Here is a 22,846-nt window from a genome sequence, read left to right as displayed (position 1 = left end):
ACAGATATGGGAAAGTGAGGCACACTGAGCGGACAGGTAACTTGCCCAAGGTTCGTATAGCTAGTAGCAGCAAAGCCAGGATTTGAACACTGCTCCATTGTGCACCAACGTTTCCATGTCTGGGTGGGAGTCAGTATGGTGGGAAAGACAATTAAAAAAAAAAAGTGAAAAATCCAAGAATCAGTGGATGTTCTCATGAGAATCTAGCACATACCAGATTTTACTGGTCAATGGCTTTAGAACTTGCATCTCTGTGCATAAGGGGCTAGAAGCAGCTCAGACAAAAGCCACACATGCCGCATGATCCTATTAGAGGCAGAGCAGAAGGGCAGCAGCAGAAACCTAGACTGAGATGGTGAGTGAGCTTGCTGGCAGCCAAAGTAGAAGGTGGGAGGTAGGGAGGCTGCGAGGGTTCCAGAGCTTGGCCAGAGTCACAGGGCTGGAGCCAAGGCGACCACTGGAGAGATACAAGGGAGGCAGGTTCACTGGGGCTTGATAATTGAATGGGGGGATGGGGAATAACGAGAAATGAGGAAGAACTCAAGGATACACCCAAAGCCCTCCTTCCTGTGAGGGTGACTGGAGGGCAGAGCGCACAGGCAAGGACTGGACAGCCTCGCACAGCAGATGCCCGGGGAGCGTGTGCTGCTTGTCCCCCTCCCTCCATTCATGCCGATGCCTGCTCATACCAGGGCCCCTCCCACCCTCACCCCACCTCATTCAGCCTGGAGGCTCAGGATCCTCCTGGCTTCACTCTTCCTCCAATCTCTTGGGGGTTCCTGGTTTATGACCCCAGCCTCCAGAGCCACTGCCTGAGCTCTTTGCTTCAGTCATCAGCTCGGGGGCTAGGGGGTGATCATCGGGAAATAATCAGGGCAAACTCCGTGAATCAGCAGGCCTGCGGCCCAGGGCTCCGGGCAGGCCTGGCAGTGGAAATGCTGCAGGGCAAGGGGTGACGCCCAGGGAATGCCCCCCATCTCTTAAACTCTCCACCAGTACAGGGTTCTGCCAAAGGAAACTGCCCCCACCCTGCCCCTCCACCCCACCCCTCTACCCTGCCCCTCAGTTCTTTAAGTTCTGAGACCAATTTCTTACATGGGGGCTGAGGCTGAGTGGAGAGAAGGGAAGAGGGATCACAGTCATGGTGCCTTCTGCTGTATTTTCACTTCTCTTCATCTGCTCATTCGTTTCTTTATTCTCTCCTCACTCATCTGGGCTTCCCAGGTGGTGCTACTGGTAAAGAACCTGCCTGCCAATGCAGGAGATGTAAGAGAGGTGGGTTTGATCCCTGGGTGGGGAAGATCCCCAGGAGGAGGGCATGGCAACCCACTTTAGTATCCCTGGACGGAGGAGCTTGGCGGGCTACAGTCCATAGGGTCGCAAAGAGTCGGACACGACTGAAGTGATTTAGCATGCACGCTCCCTCATTCGACTAATATTTATAGACTGGTCCAAGGACTGGGTTTCCACGATAGTGCTGGTGTCCCCAGTGATCAGAGAGAGAGATCAGGGAGTTTTAGTCCTGCAAACCAGATTGCCAGAGGAAAGTGACTTTTTTGTCCAAAGTCACACAGCTGAAGTGGGGGCTGGCCATCAGCTCTCCACTTGCAGCCCACGCTGAGTTCAGATTCAGCTGTGCTTTAAAGGTGCTGTTCTTACTAGCACCACAGGAATCTTTTCTATGATCTAAGGTGCTTGGAAAGTCTCTCAAACATAATAATGTTTGCCTTTGGGTTCTCCTCAGCCCAATTTCTTCTTCTTTCCCTTCTTCTTTGTGTCTCCTCCAAGAGCCCAGTGATCCCACAAATCCCTCATCCTGTGGGGAACGAGGACAACTTGGGATCTGAACAGTTTCCTCTCCTGGGACACCCTCCCCTGAACCACGAGCTACTCCAAGCACCTCCCTTGCCCTGATGAGAAGGAACCTCTGGGTTCCCTGTCATTCCTCCTAGGCAGCATGTAGTCATGGACCAAGGACGTTCTGTCAGCCCAGAGAAGCAGTTCCAGCGGTTCTGGCTGGTTGTGCAGGCCCTTTCCTGGGGGCTTCTCAAATAATTCTGCTGAAGTGACCTCTAGTGTATCTTTCCTGGTAGTTTATAAACTTGAAAGTGTCAGACTGCCAGAGCCAAGGTCAGAGTGCTTGAATACTGGAGCTGGAATCAGGAAATGTTAAAGCTGGAGGAAAGAAGTTGAAATTGGGATTACAGGCTTTTTTAGAATGTTTGAGTTGAGATTACAGACTATTAGACTTAGGGCTGTAGAATCATCAATAATTAGAGCTGGAATTACAGATCAAAGGAAATGAGAGACAGAAATGATGCCAGCACGACTCCATTTCACCCCTCGGACAGCCAAGAAGAGAGAGCTGACCCTGTCACCCAGCCCGTGGGGTCTGGGCCAGGCCTTCCACTGCCCCACAGGGCTCTGTTCTCCAGATCTCCCAGAGTGGCATCCAGGGCCTCTGGGGCCGAGGCACTGCCTGTCTGGGGACAGTGGGGACAGTGGTCTGCCGCTCCCCTGTCCTGAGCCTCGCTGCCAGCCCACCACAGCACCCCATCACCACCCTGGATATATTTAGGTGCCCTCGCTAAATAAGTTTCCACAGCTCTGGCCACTGCCTTTGATGTCCCCTCCTCCTCTGAGGCCTCCGGGCATCTTCTCTAAACTGACCTAATGAAATCCCCAGGAACAACGGCTCTTGCTCAGCCAAGGCAAACATTTCTCCACCAGAACGAAGCCCAGCCTGAGGGAGTCTCCTGGGCCACTCAGTCTGGACCTCAGACCCACCTGCTGAAACTCTGACATTGCAGCCTCCCTCTAGCTCCCAGGGCCTGCTCTGGCCTGAGGACCACACATCCTTGATCCCGCTCTTCTTAACTTTCTTCATTCCAAGCAGAGAGCACTCCTGCCCCTGCCATCGACAGCCCACACACACACACACACACACACACTCGCGAGCACAGGCCAGCATTCTTCTGTTTCCTCTGGTGTTTGTCGGGAGAGAGGCCTCCATCCCAGCCCCACGCTGCCCTGGCACCTCTCCTCTTGGCCTCTCTCCCACGCTCCATCCCAGGCCTTGCCAGAGACTCAACATCTTTCCCTTTCAGACTGAATCTTCCCAGGAGCCAGAGAGTCACTGAGAGTTCAATAGTGATCGAGGCTGGAGACAGGAACGGATCCCTCAGGCATTCTTAAATGGGAGACCCTCAGACTCCCACCTGCCCAGCTCCTGGGCAATCATTGGCTCTGTGGAATCGGAGACGTCTTAGGGCAGGAACGGAACCACTGTGGGGGGGCTCCATCACTACCATTATAGTTTTATAACCTGTTAAGGGTTTTTATGTGCCAAGCACTTTACATCCAGGAACTCATTCAGTCCTCACAATAACCCTACAAGGCAAACACAATTAATGCCTCCATTTTACAAAGGAAGAAACTGAGGCACAGAAAAGTTTTGCCCGAAGTCCTACATGTAGAGAGTGCCAGAGGTAGGATTTAAACCAGGCCTTGACAACACGACTGCCTTGACAGTCCCAGGTGGTGGCGTGCTATAGGAACCCCCTTCCCCACGGTCCCCTGGGGTCCTGAAGCCTCTTTCTGCCCAGCCAGTGCAAAAAAGATGAGAACATTACTGATGGTCAAGAGTTCCTCCTGAGAAGCCCAGTTTCCCTGCCCCTGCACTAGAGATGACCAAGACAGACCCCACCACAGTTTCCCCATGCAAGACACACCCCCACTCCACTGTGACCCCTTTCTTCACACACAGCACACATGGCCACACACAGCTCCAGCATCCCACCACACAACTCTGCTGCACACATGCACACACACCACGTACCAGCCACACTGCCACACTCCCCCAGGAGGTCTAAGCCCTGCCATCTCAGTTTGGAGGACAGGTAGGGGGTTCCTCCTACTTTGCAGGTGCCAGAGGGCTCCCAGCAGGATAAACCCAGCTTATCACCAAGCCCTGTGTCAACTCACTGGATAGGAACTTACCAGACGATATTTTTGTGCACTCTACAAAAACATTACATAGAGGGTTGCAAAATCTACATGAGTTTTGAAGATTAAACAATGAGACTTCAAAGAAGCTTCTTGTGTGTGTGTGTGTGTGTGTGTATGGCTTTGCTTACCCATGCACACCTGTGGGAGAGTGACCATGGGACTAGCTGCACTTCCTCCAACCAGATCCAGAGTGAGCTTTCACTCTCCCAAGCCCTTCGGGGTGCTGGGTAAGAAAAGCCAGAACCACCCTAGGGTCATGGGAAATGATTTGTCAGTAGTAAGAGCTGCGTGAATGCTTCTCATCTTCCATTATTTGGCTCAGCATGCTTCACAGAGCCATGGATGTGCCACACATAGAGAGCACACATTTCACAACAGGCACAACAAGCATGCATCACCATCATGTGATGGTTCCCACCACACAGTGGGCACACACCCTGGGCACACACGTGGAACCCCCAGGTTACCCTGCCACAGTCACTCACAGCTATAGATAGTACCACACAAACTTTTTGCATGCAGAAAGTGAAAGAGTTAGTCGCTTCAGTCTGGTGGGACTCTCTTCGACCCCTTGGACTGTAGCCCACCAGGCTCCTCTGTCCAGGGAATTCTCCAGGCAAGAACACTGGAGTGGGTTGCTGTTCCCTTTTCCAGAGGATCTTCCCGACCCAGGGATCAAACTCCGGTCCGCTGCATTGCAGGCAGACTCTACCGTCTGAGACACCAGGGAAGCCACAATTCACTGCTCACACACACACACCAAGCACACACCATCGCTAACTGCATACACCCAGTACACACACGTTGCTCACATTAATTTCTTAAACACTGCCCACAATAACCCCCAGCCCCCCTACCCCGACACTCTCCATCCCACGCCCACACTCACCACACCCACTTCCTGGGGCGCCAACGCGTGGGCAGACCTGCCCTGTACCCGTGTGCCCCGGCACCGATTGCCCCTCGGTCCCCTGCCCCGCACGGGCCTCACCTGGACCGCGCAGCACCAGTGCCGCGGGACCGGGGACGTCGCTCTCTTCTGCTATCGGCTATCTAGGCAACCCCCTGAATCCAAGCGCAGCGCGGGCGGCGGCAGCAGCTCAGACCACCCGGGCCTCCCGGCTCCTCGCGCCGCAAGAGCAAGGGGGCGGGGAAGGGGTGTAGCCATACAGCCCTGCGCCGGCGCTGGAATCCGCCCAGCTGGGCTGGCCTGGGTTGCCTGCTGCTGGGGGCTCCGAGGGAGGTATAGATTTGGAAGAGCCACGGGTGTCAGGGTCTGCTGCTCTGGACTGGGACCCAGGACCCCTGGACTCCATTCCAGATTCCCTCACCTCTCCTACCTTCCCTTGGCATCGGTTTCCCCCTTTGTATTGGGGTCAGGGGCTTAAGTGGTGATTCCGACTTTCCAGCTCTGACACTCTACAGTTCTGGGATAGGGAAAAGGGAGGAGGGATAAACATAAATGCTATTTCTTGAGCATCTACTATGTGCCAGGCATCCTTCTAGGTCTTTTGATACATTACCTCGTTTAATCCTCACAAGTATTATTATCTTTATTTTATAGTTGGTGAAACTCAAGCACAGAGAGGTGAAGTGACTTGCCCAAAGTCACACAGCTAATAAGTGGCAGATCTGAGATTTGAACTCAGTCGGACTCCAAAGCCCAAGTACCCCAAGTGGATTGGGGGCAGTTTCCATACCATACACTGTTCCCAGATCCTCATAATAATTGCAGGAGCTTGGTGTTACAAATCCATTTTAAAGATTAAGAAACTGATGTTCAGAGAGATTATTTCACTCCAGGTCAGCCAGCTAGTGGACCTCCGACTAAAGACGGGGATGGGAGTGATACTGGGCTAGTATGAGGAGAGTGCCTGGCTCATCACCGGTGCTCGTCAGTGTCTTTATTCCTCCTGTCACTCCTCCTCCCTCTCTTTTATCTCCTAAGCTCTCTTTTTTCAACATTAAAATTTTTTATTTATATTATTTGTTTATTTTTGGCTGTGCTGGATTTTCATCGCTGTGCGGGCTTTTCTCTCGTTTCGGTGCTTGGGTGTCTTCTCATTGCAGTGGCTTCTCTTGTGGAGTATGGGCTCTAGGGCATGCAGGCTTCAGTAGTTGCGACAAGTAGGCTCAGTAGTTGGCAGTCCCCAGGTTCTAAAGTACAGGATCAATAGTTGTGGTGCACTGGCTTAGTTGCTTCTTGGCATATGGGATCATCCCAGATAAGGGGTCACACTTGAGTCTCCTGCATTGGCAGGTGGACTCTCCACCACTGAGCCACCAGGGGAGCCCTCCTCAGCTCTCTTATGGACAGTGGCTTCTAATTCTCTCATCTTGGAAACCTCCCCTGACCTGTAGCCCTCAGACTAGCCAGCCCCTCCTCTTGGCTACCATTGCAGCTTTTAGTCACCAGTTATTGAGTTCCTATGTGACAGATTCTGTGCTAGGACTGTGGATCTAAGTCAGTAGGAGACTGCAGATAGTGCTGGCTTCATGGAGTTTATAATCTAGTGGGGGCCCTAGTTGTTAAATAGTCACAGAAATTAATATGTAATTACATATTGTGGTAAGTGCTTAGAAGGAAAAGTGAAGGGTAGAGGAGATATTATAATGGGAGTGGGAGGGGGAAGGCATCTAGTTTAAATTGTAAGATTTGGGGGAATTCCCTGGTGGTCCAGTGGTTAGGATTCTGTACTTCCACTGCAGGGGGCATGTGTTCAATCCCTGGTCGGGGAACTAAGATCTCACATGCCCCTAGGCTCAACCAATAAGTAAATTGTAAGTTTTGGGAAGATTTCCCAGAGGCCAGAGTGAGGAGTTGGCCTTGGTCTCAGTCAGGTGAAGGTTGGGGGAAGAGAGTCCCAGCCAGGGAAAACTTGAAGAGGGTGAGACAGGAAAGGGTTTGGCGTGTTCCAGGACATGAAGCTCAGCCAGAGTGGGTGGTGCCCCACGAGCCAGGAGGCTTGGTGGGAGATGGGGCTGAAGGAGCAACAGCAGCAGCCAGCCCAGCCAGCCCAAAATCAGGACTTTGGCCTTTGAAGAACCGTGGGAGTCATCAAAGCATTTAGAGCAGTAGAGTGACATAATCAGATATCTTTTTTTTATTGGGGTATAGTTGATGTGTAACATTTTATGAGTGTTGGGTATGCAGCATAATGATTCAGTATTTGTATATCCAATATCATTTTAGCCAGTGTCTCCAGCTGCTAGATGGAGATTAAGGAATGGGTAGGAGGGGCAAGGTGGCAGCAGGTCTCCATGTAGGAGTCTGTTTTCAGTTCAGTTCAGTTCAGTCGCTCAGTCGTGTCCGACTCTTTACAACCCCATGAATCGCAGCACGCCAGGCCTCCCTGTCCATCACCAACTCTCAGAGTTCACGCAAACTCACGTCCATCAAGTCGGTGATGCCATCCAGCCATCTCATCCTCTGTCGTCCCCTTTTCCTCCTGCCCGCAATCCCTCTCAGCAGCAGGAGTCTGTTTTAGCATCTGAGAAAAGATGATGGCAGCTGGCCCAGGAAGGATGTGGAGGCTGGAGTTCCAAAGACAGAGCAGGGGTATTTGGTGTCATGCACTGCGGTCATACTGTAGTCCCCCGACCCAAGGGGCCTTGAGGTGCGGCCACAGCAGTGGAGCTGGGTAGTGGTAGTGGCGGTTGCTGTCAGTCCTTTGTGGGGAGAAAGTGTTTACCTGTGATTCAAGGGACTTGGGTCCCTAGAAACTCTCACTTAGGGAAGCTCTCCTCTCCCTTCCTGGTAGTCCTTCCAAATCTTCCCTCTTCACAAGCTCTAACTCACTGATATCCCAGCCCCATCTGCCACCTGACTCACCAAGAAATTCACTCAACAAATGCTCACTGGTCTTCCCAGGTGGCGCCTGCCAGTGCAGAAGACAGTAAGAGACGTCAGTTCGATCCCTGGGTTGGGAAGATTCCCTGGAGGAGGGCATGGCAACCCACTCCAATATTCTTGCCTGGAGAATCCCACGGACAGAGGAGCCTGATGGGCTATGGTCCACGGGGTTGCAAAGAGTCAGACACGACTGAAGCAACTTAGCATGTATGCAGTTGTGCACTGGTTCTGACCTGTGTTAGATGTTAGGACTGAGGCCAGGCTCAGTGGAGGGCACTCACTTAAGTTCCTATTCCCACCTGCTCCCCTTGCTCCCAGGCCTTTCTGCTCAGCATCCCCTTCCCCAAGAGGTGACTCTCCCTCTATCTGAGATGAAGGCCCCAGCAGTGCTCAGAGCTGCTCTCTGCTTCTGCAGCCAGGTCCTCGCACCCTTGGGAATCCTAGTCTCCCTCCCTGCTGGCCTGTGAACATGCTTCAATGTCTTCTCAAGCCTTGGACCACCCACTCCAGCCACTGCCCCTTCTCTTTCCTTCACTGCCAGTGGTCTCAGAAAAGTTGCCTCCTCTGCAGTCCTCAGCCCATTTGTCTAGTCTCTGCTTGCAGAGCATCTCCCTAATGGCTCCTCTAAGGACCCAGTGACCTCTGTGCCCCTGAAGGAGTGCATAGGAAGTCACTTCTAGATACTGTCAGAAACTCCCTGTGTGGTCCCCACAGCACCCTTCTCCTCTTGCTTCCCAGACTCCTCCCAGAGCTCTACCCCATCCTTGTCTTCTCTGCTCACTGAGCACATTCTCCCTGGGGCAGGGCAGTGGCTCTCCTCAAATTACCCCTGTGCGCTGGACACTCGCAGTTCCCACCTCCAGCCCAGCCATCCTCCTGCACCTCAGACCTACTGCTCCCTGAACTTCTCCCCTCTGACGACTGCAGTGCCCTCTTCTCTACAATAATCTCCCCCATGCCCTCATCTTCATGACAACACTGTCAGCCCAACACCTGCAACACCGGGACGAGACAGCCTGCCCTTTCAGTACCCATTGCAGCTGGTATTCAACAGGCATGTATTAAATTCCCACTATGTGCCAGGATTAAGGAGGCTTTCTTAAACAAATGCAACAACAAAAAAGAAAAAAAATCATAAAGGAAAAAAAAATCGGTAAACTCAAGTGTAATAAAAATTTAGAAGTTCTATTAATCCAAAATACTAAAATAAAAAAGAGACCACAGACTGAGAGAAGGCATTGCAAAATGTAATGAAGGATTATTTTTCAGCACATATAAATAGCTCCTGTATACCAATAAGAAGAAACCAAACAACCTAATAGAAAAATGAGAAAAAAACATGAGCAGACATTTCACAGAAGAGAAAGCAGGCATGGCCAACACACATATGAAAATATACTCAACCTCACAATCAACCAGGGAAAATTCCATTAAAACCATAATGAAATACCATTTCATACACATCAGACTAGAAAAAATTAAAGAGTTTGATAATACCAACTTTGTTGAGGGTGTGGAGAGACAGGAACTCTATGTACTGTTGTTGGGACTAGAAATCAAACATACAAGCTGAAGAACAATTTGTCAATATCTAGTAGTTGAAGATGCACATGATCTAAGATTGAATCATTGCACTCCAACATAAATAACCTGGAGAAACTCTGGCAGGTGTAGAAAACTGTACATCACAGCATTGTATCTAAAGCAAAACATTCAGAACAATCTAATTGTCTATCAATAAGAGAATGGAAAATACATTTTTATTCAAGTGTCGCTTGCTATCTGAACTCACTCTCCTGATAATTTCTACCATGACTTTTAAAACTTTTAACTAGTAGAAAACCTGGCTTAAACCTGCAGGTGTTCCCCAGCACAAGCCTGGGTGAGATGATGTGAAGTGAGCTGTGGTGGTAACTCAGCTGTTCAGGTAGGATAGGCTTGCATGTCATGCTCAAGTTCCTTAAACGTATTTGGTATGTAATTGTGACAATCTTCTCATTGTTAAGCAGAACTGTCTTCTAAGAGAGTGGGAAAGCCTGAATCTGAGAGGCTGAAGAAAGCTCACTCATTAAAAGAAAATCTGGAAGTAATAAAGCTCATTGAGAGGGCTGAACATGTGAAAGTTGTAAGCTTGGCCAGGCATGTGTGCGTGCGTGCAAAGTTGCTTCAGTCATGTCTGACTCTTTGCAACCCTATGGACTGTAGCCTGGCAAGCTCCTCTGTCCGTGGGATTCTCCAGGCAAGAATACTGGAGTGGCTTGCCATTTCCTTCTCCAAGGGATCTTCCCAACCCAGGGACTGAACCCAGGTCTCTTATATCTCCTGCATTGGCAGGCAGGTTCTTTACCACTAGTGCAACCTGGAAAGCACCTTGGGCAGGCATGCATCCCCCTCTATCACACATAGGAACTGTCCTATGTGTGAGAAGACAAACATAAAAAGCTCACTCAGTGTCAGGTAATGAATCAATCAGTGTTTTAAATGCTTTAGGACTTTATGCAATGATGGAAATATACTATATCTGCTGTCCAAAATGATATGATGGCCTTCAGCTGCGTGGGGCTACTGAGCACTTGAAGTGTGTCTAGTACAATTGAGGACCTGAAATTTTTAACTTCATTTACATTTAAATAGTCTCATGTGGCTAGTAGATACCATATTGGACGACAGAGCTTTATACTGTGCAGAAATCTTTGGTGATCATTCATTTTTTTTAAAGAATTTCAATGATATTGGGATAAAATTAGTTGAAGTTTACAGATGAGCTGGCAACATATTATTATTTTTCCCAACTAAAATTATATAATAGGAGCTTTCACTGGGCTTCCATGATGGCTCAGTGGTGAAGAACCTGCCTGTAATACAGGAGAAGCGAGTTTGATTCCTGGGTCTGGAAGGTTCCTCTGGAGAAGAAAATGACAACCCACTTCAGTATTCTTGCTTGGAAAATCCAATGGACAGAGGAGTCTGGTGGGCTACAGTCCATGGGGTTGCAAAGAGTCGGACACAACTGAGCACATGCATGCATGAGCTTTCACTATCTACAGATTTACTGTTAGGAATGGGCTGTGCTCTGATAAAAAGGGAATACCTGTATACACACGTAATGGAATACTATACAACAGAGAAAATGAGTGAACTAGGGCAAGATATCCAGAAAGCTAAACCTCACAAGTATAATCAGACTGAAGAAAGAAGTATATGGAAAGACACACACAATATGATACTATGAGCATAAAGCTTTAAAACATGCAAAATAATACTCTATTCATGTATAAACATATGAATGGGAATGCTCAACTGGGTAGAGGTCAGCTTTCATGGGAAAGAGGAGATGAGATTGTAGGGGACACACAATTAAACTCTGCACCTCTCCTGACTCCCCACCACCTGCTGCATGCTCTGCAAAGACAGAGGGTGAACAGGGCCAGCACAGAGTGGAAGCACCTCCTCTCAGAAGGCTTCTCTGTCCCTCACCCCAACAGACAGAGTCTAGGGCCTCCTCTTGCTCCCAAGGCCCCAGTGTTGGCCTCTGATACACCCGATCACTCCAGCCTGATGCCTCTCTCCACATCACTCCCTCATCAGCAGATATCTTCCAGAACAGACACGATGTCTGTTGTTCACCAGCCCTGTTTTCGCTATACTTGGCACAGTGCTCTATAAATAACTAAATGAAGGAATGAATATAGGTCTGTTTGGGGATTTAGAGTCATCATTATCATTCATTTCTTCTCTGACCCTTTCTGTGTGCCCAGCATGGTCAGGGCACTGGGGATACAAATATGAGTTGACTGTGGCTAGTGCCCTCAAGAAGTGTTTGGTGTGGAGAGGGGTAAGCCAGGTTGTGGGAGGGACTGGGATACAGAGACATGCACTGAGGCATAGGAGCCCAGAGAGACCCCTGGCCCAGCCTGGAGACAAGGGGCACAGGGAAGTCAGGGTACAGATTCTAAGCTGGTGTCAAAGAATAACTAGAGTCGCCTGCGTGAAATTGAGGGGGGTGGGCAGCATGCAAAGACCTGGAGGTGAGAGAGAACATGGCCAATTCTGAGACCCTTGTGTGGCTCAGTCCTGTTGGAGGGTCCAGTGGAAGGGAGGAGTGGGCCAGCCAAGGCTGAAGAGGGGGGAGGGACCAGGTCTTGCAGGGCCATGAATGTTGCTCAAAACCTTGGTTTATTCTCAGGGGGGATAAGAGCCATGGAAGGGTAAAGTAGGGGAGGGGCATAATCAGTCATGTCTTAGAAAGTTCACATGACCCAGCTGCTGTGAGGAAGGGCAGGAGAGGAGGCAGGGGACAAGTGAGGGCCAGTAGTCCAGGCAGGTGACCAAGGTGGTGGGGGTGAAAGAGGGGTGTTAAGTGAGGGGCTGATTAGAAAGGGGACTGTGAGGACTTTTTAGCAGGTAGAATCAGCAGGATTTAGGCAGATTGTGACTGTAAGGAAGACAGAGGAAGTATCTTGGTTTGGGTTCGCCTAGAAGCCAATCTTGAGGCAAGGATTCAAATGCAAGTAGTTAATTTCTGAGATGATCCTGAAAGCATCAGAATAAGGGCCTGGAAAAGGAAAGAAGCCAATTCCGGGTGGTTGTACGGTCAGGCCTCTCAAGGTGGCTGTTCCCTTGTTCTCTGTACATCTATCGCCTTTCCAGTGCTTGCTTCACCTACACCTTACTCACACGAGTAAACTTTCTACTTACTTACCCCAGGCCCTAGCTAGTGATTATTCTTATCATAGAGGTACTGAGGGGCATACCCCTCTGCTGGTTTCCTTGATAACCAATAAGCCAACCCAATGTCAGTTTCCCCCATAACTGGCAATCTCTCCACCTACCCTCTGGGAGGGAAGACCGACACCACTGTTGCTCTAAGACCTTGCTTCAGAGGTGTGTGCTCCCCCATCCATTAAACCACTGATACCTCTGTTGCTGACTCTGGACTTTTTTTTCGATCTTGAAGCTGGGTGAGCACAGGCCTTTGTAGGCCTGTGAGGTGCGGCCCAACACTGATCAAAGAGCAGATTATCACTGGGGGGTAATCCCATTGGGAACCTCCAGGAGGTGGCAAGAATCCGCCTCAGAGATGTCCCACAGGAGGGGCAAGGAATCCAGAGCATTTATCAATCGACTCTGGCTGTCATTAGTTAAAGGCTGGTCTCCAAATGTTCTGACACTTCTGGCCAAGTGTGCTCCAAATGGCCAGAGAAAGCCCCTAGGAAGAATCCCAGTTACTCTCAGCAAGAAGATGCAGGGGTGTAGGGAGTAGTGAATGCTGGGGGTTGTGATCAGGGACCTGCTCCAGCATCTGCTACAGGGGAAAGGAGCCCCATTTACCCCCAGTAGGCTGAGCCCTGGTTCTCCAAGGTGGGTAGATGGGGGGAATCTGTGTTGAAATTGGATAGTGGGGGTTGGCTTGATGGCCCTGACTTCCCAGCATCCTATCCTGAGTCCTCAGCCCTCAGCCTTTCTTGTCTGGTCCTAGATGGTATGAAGACCCTCATCTGATTTTGGTGGAGACTGTGCTCCAACCACTGGACGTGTCTATCTGATTAGCTTAGCCAAGTGGTTTGATCGCCGCACACAAATCAAGTCAGAGAAACGGGGTGGCTCTTTAATAAAATAACATCCCATCACCCCCAGGATTGTCAGGGAGCTGGAGACACAGATCTGGGAAACATACCAATTTAATGTTCATTTCTCTGGGCCATAGGACAGGTGAGTTTGCTTAATGGGAGAGAGGAAATCAAGACGAGGGTTTGGGCTGAAGCCATCAGTTAAAAGAGGGAAGAAGAGATGCCCGCAGGCAAGACTGAGGAGGAGCAGCCAGAACAGTGAGGTGTGCAGCGGAGTAGTGTGGTGTCACTGAGGCCAAGAGCAGACAGGTTTGGGAGAAGCAAGGAGGCTGCTGCGGGCTCGGAGCAGGGCCCAGGAGCCAGGCCTCATCCCCCTGGCTCCAGCAGAGGTCAGAGAGCCCTTCGTTAAACCAGGTCTGGCAGCACACTTGCCTCCTTCTCTTCTCCCTTTTCCTCCTCCTTCTCCCAGCCTCTGTCCGTGGCCTCAGGAGCCTTAGCAGCTGGCAGGCGTCCAGTGAGACCCAGAGTTGACAAGCTATGTCTGGCATTTCCAATGACTTCGAGACTACCCTGCTCCTGTCAGCCCCCAGTTTTGATGTGTCTGCAGCTTCCTCCCAAGGCCAGTGCTGCTCTTTCAGCCCTAACCATGGTCCCAAGACTGCCCAACCCCTTTCCTGAGGTCCAGGAGCCCCACGTTGCTCCTTTTTGTTCTGTCCGTTCAGTGTCCGTGGGCAACTGATGTCCTGAAAAGGACCACCACTTCCAGAAGTTTCCCCTTTCACATTCCCACCGCATTCCAGCTGCCCAACCTGGTATTAATCCACAATTTCATGACCCAGGAATTTTAGCCCTGGCAGTCCATCCTCAGGGTTTGGGATTCCCACCTGCCTTCATGTACATTGATGGGAGGTGGGGGGTGATTCCTTGCTCTTTTCTAGGTCTCAGTTTCCTCAACTACACAATTTCCTCAACAGTCCCCTCTCTGCCTCCCTACCATGGTCACAGTTTGTAAATTCTCCTTATGCATGCTGTTTGCCTCTTGGTATGCTATTCCTTTCCTTATCCTCTTCATGAGTCCTGCTCACCCTTCCAAGTTCTGCTAATAAAACATGTTATAGTTTTATTTATTTGTGCTATACAGTAGCTTCCCACTAGCGATCTATTTTAACACATGGTAGTATATATCTGTCAAGGCTCTGCCCCCAATTCGTCCCACCTTCCCCTTCCCCACATCATGTCCACATCTGTTGTCTATGTCTGCATCCCTATTCCTGCTCTGCAAATAGGTTCATCTGTACCATTTTTCTATATTCCACATACATGTGTTAATACAAATGCTACCTTTTTTTTTTTCACGTGTGCTATGAGCCAGCATCATACTAAGGGTTTTACGAACATTTTCATGCTTCATTTGTACATGGAGTCTGAATAGATACTCTGATTATTCCCATTTTACAGATGAGGAAACTGAGGTTCAGAAAGACTATATGACTTGCTTTAGGTTATACATCTAGGCAATGTTGGTCAGAACTAGAAATCAGGACTTCCGAGGCAAGACTGAGGCTGTTCTCTTTTCAGTTTGGCTCCCTCCTACCATGCCCACCAGAGCTGCTCCTGATTGAGAAGTTAGCTGGAATTAAAAGGAGCACAGTGACTGTGGTAAAGCTGACAGAGGTCTGCTGCTCAAACTACATCTGGAAGCTCATTGACCCCACTACACTGCTTGCTGCAGGGGGATCAGGGGTAACAAAATCAAAACGAGGAGCAAGAAGCCAAATTACATGAGGGTGGAAACTTCAGATCAGGGGTCAGATCTTTCACTGGGTACCCACAGATCCCCATTCCTTTCAAATCAGACTTGCTGAATGTGTACCATTCCTGGTATTCTTGCCTGGGAAATTTCATGGACAGAGGAGCCTGGCAGGCTTACAGTCCATGGGGTCACAAAGAGTCGGACAAGACTGAAGCAACTAAGCATGTTAAATCTGAGGTACAGCCAGATTTTATTGTTTGGTTAAATAATTTAAACTTCCTAATGAAGAAAGAATTGATGTTTTCATTCATTTCAGCTCTTTAAAAATCAACAAATTCAATATCCAAAGATTGGAAATGACCTAAATGTCTATTCACAGAGAACTGGCTAAATAAATTATGACTGTAAACAGGACAAAGAAGCATTTTGTTTGTTGGTGTAAAAAGACTTTCAGGAAATCTGCAAAAGAAAGCCAGTTATACGTGTATGAATGTGTAGCCTTTTGTAAGAAAAAAAGAATGCAGCTTTTAGGATTTATGTATGCATACAGTTATCTGGAAAGATGATAAAGCCATGAATGGTGGTTTTTTGTAGAAATAATGAGAGAGCCTCTTCACTGTTTACCTTTCATTTGTGTTTTGTTTGAACTGAGTGAATGCCTTCTTTAATAGAAAATTAAATTTTAAAAATAACACTTTCTTAAATCAAGATGTCACATTTAATAAAGTTGTTCCAAATGGTGGGACTTGATAGTATCTCATTATTGAGAAAAATGGAAAATTTTTATAAACAGAATTTTGTAGAGGGATTTACTGTTTTCTAAGTAGTTTTGCAGGAGAAGGCAATGGTACCCCACTCCAGCACTCTTGCCTGGAAAATCCCATGGATGGAGGAGCCTGGTAGGCTGCAGTCCATGGGGTCACTAAGAGTCAGACACGGCTGAGTGACTTCACTTTCACTTTTTACTTTCACACATTGGAGAAGGGAATGGCAACCCACTCCAGTGTTCTTGCCTGGAGAATCCCAGGGACGGGGGAGCCTGGTGGGCTGCCGTCTATGGGGTTGCACAGAGTCGGACACGACTGAAGTGACTTAGCAGTACAGGTGATTACTCTCATTTCTCAGAGGAGGAAGCTGAGGCTTAGAGAGGACAATGCTCTTGCCCGATGTTAGGAAGGAAAGGAACTGGAACTGGAACCCAGGGGCCTGATAGCAGGAACCTCTGAAAATGCAAAACAAAGCCACACCTTTGCTGCTCAGAGGGCTGGTGACTCATAGAAGGTAGGATAAAATAATTCTCTTAAGTGGTTTGAAGATTAATTGAGGTAAGGTATGTAAAACTCTGAGCACTGTGCCTACCACAGAGTAGTTAATAAAAAAACTTTCTTTAAATATTGTTTTATGTAAACAACAGAAGAAGATATTCCAATTCAACTGGCATTTCTTGAACACTCCATATGTCAGCCATGTGAACTAAATAGGGGAGAAGCATTGGAAAATGGAAGGAAGTATAGGAAATGACTTTTGCCCTAATGATGCTTATAATCTTACTGGTGAGACAAAGTTTAAGTCAACTCACATACTTTTTCTACAGTTATTATTGTCAGTGTTCAGTTGAGTTTTTCCATGTTAAGCTTTATTGCAAAATTGAAAAGAAATAGTCTGTCCAATTTTATGTGCACTGATTTTAAATGACAAATGACAAATTTTACACGGAAAACTGTTTTTTTTTTTTTCCCCAGAAAATTTTATGCCATTTTGGGTAACACTGTGCACAATGTTCATACTCTCAACCACGCTCCATTGTAGCTGAGGTCCTGAGCACGTATCTAGATCTCTAGTTCAAGCTGCTTTTAGAAAAGGCAGAGGAACCAGAGATCAAATTGCCAACATCCGCTGGATCATCGAAAAAGCAAGAGAATTCCAGAAAAACATCTATTTCCGCTTTATTGACTATGCCAAAGCCTTTGACTGTGTGGATCACAATAAACTGTGGAAAATTCTGAAAGAGATGGGAATACCAGACCACCTGATCTGCCTCTTGAGAAACCTGTATGCAGGTCAGGAAGCAACAGTTAGAACTGGACATGGAAAAAGAGACTGGTTCCAAATAGGAAAAGGAGTATGTCAAGGCTGTATATTGTCACCCTGCTTATTTAACTTCTATGCAGAGTACATCATGAGAAATGCTGGGCTGGAAGAAGCACAAGCTGGCATAAAGATTGCCGGGAGAAATATCAATAACCTCAGACATGCAGATGACACCACCCTTATGACAGAAAGTGAAGAAGAACTAAAGAGCCTCTTGATGAAAGTGAAAGAGGAGAGTGAAAAAGTTGGCTTAAAGCTCAACATTCAGAAAACGAGGATCATGGTATCCAGTCCCAACACTTCATGGCAAATAGATGGGGAAACAGTGGAAACAGTGTCAGACTTTATTTTTCTGGGGTCCAAAATCACTGCAGATGGTGATTGCAGCCATGAAATTAAAAGACGCTTACTCCTTGGAAGGAAAATTATGACCAACCTAGATAGCATATTCAAAAGCAGAGACATTACTTTGCCAACAAAGGTCCATCTAGTCAAGGCTATGGTTTTTCCAGTGGTCATGTATGGATGTGAGAGTTGGACTATAAGGAAAGCTGAGCACTGAAGAACTGATGCTTTTTAAACTGTGGTATTGGAGAAGACTTTTGAGAGTCCCTTGGACTGCAAGGAGATCCAACCAGTCCATTCTAAAGGAGATCAGTCCTGGGTGTTCATTGGAAGGACTGATGTTGAAGCTGAAACTCCAATACTTTGGCCACCTGATGCGAAGAGCTGACTCATTGGAAAAGACCCTGATGCTGGGAAAGATTGAGGGCAGGAGAAGAAAGGGACGACAGAGGATGAGATGGCTGGATGGCATCACCAACTCAATGGACATGGGTTTGGGTGGACTCCGGGAGTTGGTGATGGACAGGGAGGACTGGCGTCCTGCGGTTCATGGGGTCGCAAAGAATCGGACACGACTGAGCGACTGAACTGAACTGAATCATCCTATATTATTGAGGGTTTTTAGCATTAATGGCGGAGAAGGCAATGGCACCCCACTCCAGTACTTTTGCCTAGAAAATCCCATGGACGGAGGAGCCTGGTAGGCTGCAGTCCATGGGGTTGCTAGAGTTGGACACAACTGAGCGACTTCACTTTATTTTTTCACTTTCATGAATTGGAGAAGGAAATGGCAACCCACTCCAATGTTCTTGCCTGGAGAATCCCAGGGACAGGGAACCCTGGTGGGCTACCGTCTACGGGGTCGCACAGAGTCAGACACGACTGAAGTGACTTAGCAGCAGCAGCAGCAGCATTAATGGGACCAAAGTGGTGGTGGTGTTGCATGTCCTCTGTATTATCTAGAGTTTAATTGTCTCGACATACACAATGCTGATCTTGGCTTCTGGAAATTTCAGATCAGAAAAATACTGAGTGATGCTGTATTTATTGAAAATTGTCATATAGAAAGAACAGAATTGTTCTTTCCAATTATTTTTTTCCTCCAAAGTTTGAGAATAAGGGGATGTAATTTTAATTTCAAAGAAAAAGCCCTGATTTCCCAGAGAGGGAAGTGTGAAGAGCGTGCTTGTGTGGAAACACTCCCATGTGCCACCATTTGAAGACCTGACTGGCAGAAGCTCTTAGATGTTGCCACTCTCAGAAGTGGATGAGAAAGGCCAGAAGAACAAAAGCAAGGATAACAAGAAGGCATCATCAGGAGGGTTTGGATCCACCTCGAGCTCCTTCTGCAGGTTGGAAGAGAGGTATTTCACTGGAATCCTGCTGGCTCTTCCAGTAACAGAACTGACAAGAAAGAGAACCCTTCCAAAGAGTTGGCACTTCTGGGTTTAGGGAAGCAATCATGGGGTTCAACTTTTCTTCAGGTGGCTTATGGACTGATAGTGTATGGATTTAGAAAAGAGCAGGAGGGAGTCCCTGGTGGCCCAGTGGTTAAGAATCTGCCTGCCAATGAAGGGGACACAGGTTCGAACCCTGGTCCTGGAAGATCCCACATGCTACGGGGCAACTAAGCCCATGCACCATAAATAGTGAAATGCACATGTCTTAGAGCCCATGCTCGGCAGTAAGAGAAGCCACTGCAGTGAGAGGCCTGTGTGCTGCAACTAGAGAAAGCGTGCACGCAGCAACGAAGACCCAGCCCAGCCAAAAATAAAATTAAATGAATAAATAAATACATAAAAGATTTTTTTAAAAAGAGCAGGAGGCAAAGTAACGTAATGTCTAGTGTTAAATAACTACACTTGGCCAAAACTGTACACAAGATGCACAGCAGATAAGAAAGCAAAGCACGAACCAAGATTAACTATGAGGTAAGTGATGAAGTGAGTCTCTTAGAAGACTGAACAAGCCTCCATCCATAGAATGGACATAGAGACAGAATTACTCCATGAAAAAAACACCAGGAAAATAAAATCCTGAATCTCCTCATATTATCATTGCTTTTCCTGGATCTTAACCAGCATTTTCCTTGTTCCTTGGGCTTTAAATAGGGAGTTCAGCATGGACCCCCACATTGGAATGGAAAACTCACCAGCTCACCAACCCTGGTTCACAGACCCTGGAGAATGTTTAAGATACAGAATGCTATTGACCCACAGAAGAGAAATAGCCTTGATGTGAGAAAGGCAGGTTATGACTGGGTTTTGCTTTGCCTTCAGCAAATTGGATGCAAATGAAAAGAAATGAAGTCTAGGTATCTTGATAGCAAAGTCGACTTCAATGGAAAACACCACGTCCTTATTGACATAGGTGCTGGTACAAGATGTTTAAAGAACCAAGAAGCTGTCATATAGATAGTGGCTGGTAACACAGACCTTGCAGAAGGTTGGCTTAAGCTTTTGCCCTGTGCGGGCAGTGGCTCTAACAAATTCCATCTCATAGTTGCACACATACACACGTGTGCTTGCACAAAGCCAAACCTCAACTCTGAACACATCTGATGAGATGTGGTGTGTGCGTGCTCAATCATTTAGTTGTATCTGACTCTTGGCAACCCTATGAACTGTAGCCCACCAGGCTCCTCTGTCCATGGGATTTTCTAGGCAAGAACACTGGAGTGGGTTGCTGTTTCCTCCTCCAGGAGATCTTCCTGACCCAGGGATCAAACCTGCGTCTCCTGTGTCTTCTGCATTGGCAGGTGGATTCTTTACCACTGAGCCACCTGGGAAGCCCTGGGATGTGGTGCCTTATATAATCATGGATTACAAATAGCCACAAAGCAGTTATAGGCTATTATTATTATTATCATCAACATATTGTATATAGAGATGACAATGAAGAAGAAAGTAAGTTAGCTGAGTCATTCACCCAACACAGGAGATGATGTTCTTTGACACAGAAGTCATCAAGATCAATGACAACAGAAATCCATGAAGCACTGTATTGAAGAGAAAACACAGCTATGGGGTATAAAGGTAAGAACTTGGGTAGAGTAATCAGGGCCAGGTTCTCCACCATGGTGACAACTTGTTAACCCAGCAAGGGTAAGTTCAGGCCCTAAGTAAAGTCACGTCAACAGGCATTCCCATATGGGGAGATACGTGCAAAGAAAATGCATCTCCCTATCAAACTCTAAAAAATGGGATGATTCCCACATCCACAATAAGAGGTTTGCTAGGGCTGCTCTAACAAAGTACCACAGGTTGGGTGGCTTAAACTTTAGAAATGAGTTCCCTACCGATACGGAGGCTTGAAGTCCAAGGTCACGGTGACAGCAGGATTGGGTCCTTGGCATGCAGATGCCCATTTTCTTCCTGTGTTTCCATACCACCCTCCCTCTGTGTGTGTCTGTATCGGAATATCTTTCCTTGTAAGGACACCAGTCATACTAGATTAGGGGCATCTCAGTGACCTCATTTTACCTTAACTGTTTCTTTAAAGATCCTTTCTCCATTAAGTACCATTCTGAGCTACTGGGTGTTAGGACTTCAACATATTTTGGGGGAGGGGTTCAGCATAGAAGAGTGGGAAAAAACAAAATGTGGTACAGTCTCTTCTCTGTTTCTGATTTTCTGCCCCTTCGAGACAAATAGCTTCTGGGCATTTAGGGATTTGGGACCCACACTTTTGTAGCAGTGAGTAGAGACGAGACCTTAGCTTCAATTTGATTCCTATGTTTACTTGTCTGTAAAGTAAAGAAGTAGGTCATTTATTCTGTTCAGTTCAGTTCAGTTCAGTCACTCAGTCATGTCCAACTCTTTGCAACCCTATGAATCGCAGCACGCTAGGCCTCCCTATCCATCACCAACTCCCTGAGTTCACTCAAACTCACATCCATCGAGTCCGTGATGCCATCCAGCCATCTCATCCTCTGTCATCCCCTTTTATTCTGTAGAAGTCCTCAAATTCTGGATCTGGTTAATTGCATCCCCAAACTGTCATTTAACATGTTCTTCTGTACCCTGTATTTCCTGAAAACTGATAGCTAAATCAGTTTGATCAGATTCAGGATCAATTTTTTTTTTAGCAGGAATTCACATGTGGTGGTCTGTACTTCCTATTGCACCACATTAGCAAGACATAATGACTGATCGCCTTCTCTTTTTTGTGATGCTAATACTGGTCAGTGGGTTCAGGTACTATGAGACTATTTGTGGGGCACTCATGGCCATTGATAACTGCCTAGACCTGTCCAATGGAAATGTAATTCAAGGCGCAGGTGTGGTTTAACATTTTCAAGTAACTACATTTAAAAACTAATCAGAAATAAGTGAAATTGACTTTAGTAACATTAACTTTATTATCATTGCAACATGTAACCAATATGAAAAATCAATAAGATATTTTGCCTCTTTATTGTACCAAGTCTTCAAAATCCAGTGTGTGTTTTACACTTGCAGCACATCTCAATTCAAATGAGCCACGTTTCAACAGCCACTCACGATATGATAACCAACGCTGTTTAAGATTTCTTTATAATTCTCTTTGTCCTTAGAACATGTCCCTCTTAGCTGTGTAGAGTGTGGCAATTATTAATTCCAGGAAAATCAGAAAGTTAGGCAAGAAAGAAAATGTAATCATGGAACGCTATTAGATATTAACTAAATTAATATTTTAGTTAGTATTAACATTCTAAAGGAGATCAGTCCTGGGTGTTCATTGGAAACTCCAATACTTTGGCCACTTCATGCAAAGAGTTGACTCATTGGAAAAGACTCTGATGCTGGGAGGGATTGGGGGCAGGAGGAGAAAGGGACGACAGAGGATGAGATGGCTGGATGGCATCACTGACTCAATGGACTTTTTTTTTTATTATGAGTTTGAGTAAACCCCAGAAGTTGATGTAGACAGGAAGGCCTGGTATGTTGCAATTCATGGGGTCACAAAGAGTCGGACACAGCTGAGGGACTGAACTGAACTGATTAGATGTTAACTGCGAACAATACTTTCAAAGTCATAAAAATGTAAGCACTGAGTATTAATTTATCCCAAAATTTCAATGGGAGGATGAGGGAAGAGAACTTCACAGAGGAAATCAGTAGATAAAGTCTAAAATAGAAGTAACCAATTTTTTTTAACAGCCTGAATTTGTTATTGCCATGGGACAGTTTTTTCTCCAGTCGAGTTTACGTTTCCAGCTTGTTTTCATTTTGTGAATTTAACACT

General features: G+C 47.2%; 1 protein-coding gene across 2 annotated transcripts in view; it reads right to left on the bottom strand.

Annotated features, from left to right (window-relative positions):
* The window catches only part of P2RY6 (pyrimidinergic receptor P2Y6), an 80,590-nt gene that overhangs the window by 30,429 nt on the left and 27,315 nt on the right, over positions 1–22,846 (bottom strand). The window contains exon 1 of one of the 2 annotated variants that reach the window (XM_005216194.5): positions 5,000–5,149. The exons of the other annotated variant lie outside the window; for it this stretch is intronic. The gene's annotated coding sequence lies outside the window, so the exon portion shown is untranslated. Of the gene's footprint in view, positions 1–4,999; positions 5,150–22,846 lie in introns of those variants that run through there. 2 annotated transcript variants of the gene reach the window in all.

This window comes from Bos taurus, chromosome 15, assembly GCF_002263795.3.
Source record: "Bos taurus isolate L1 Dominette 01449 registration number 42190680 breed Hereford chromosome 15, ARS-UCD2.0, whole genome shotgun sequence".
In the NCBI taxonomy this organism is placed as follows: Eukaryota; Metazoa; Chordata; class Mammalia; order Artiodactyla; family Bovidae; genus Bos; species Bos taurus.
This window is presented reverse-complemented; position numbering and strand designations above follow the sequence as displayed.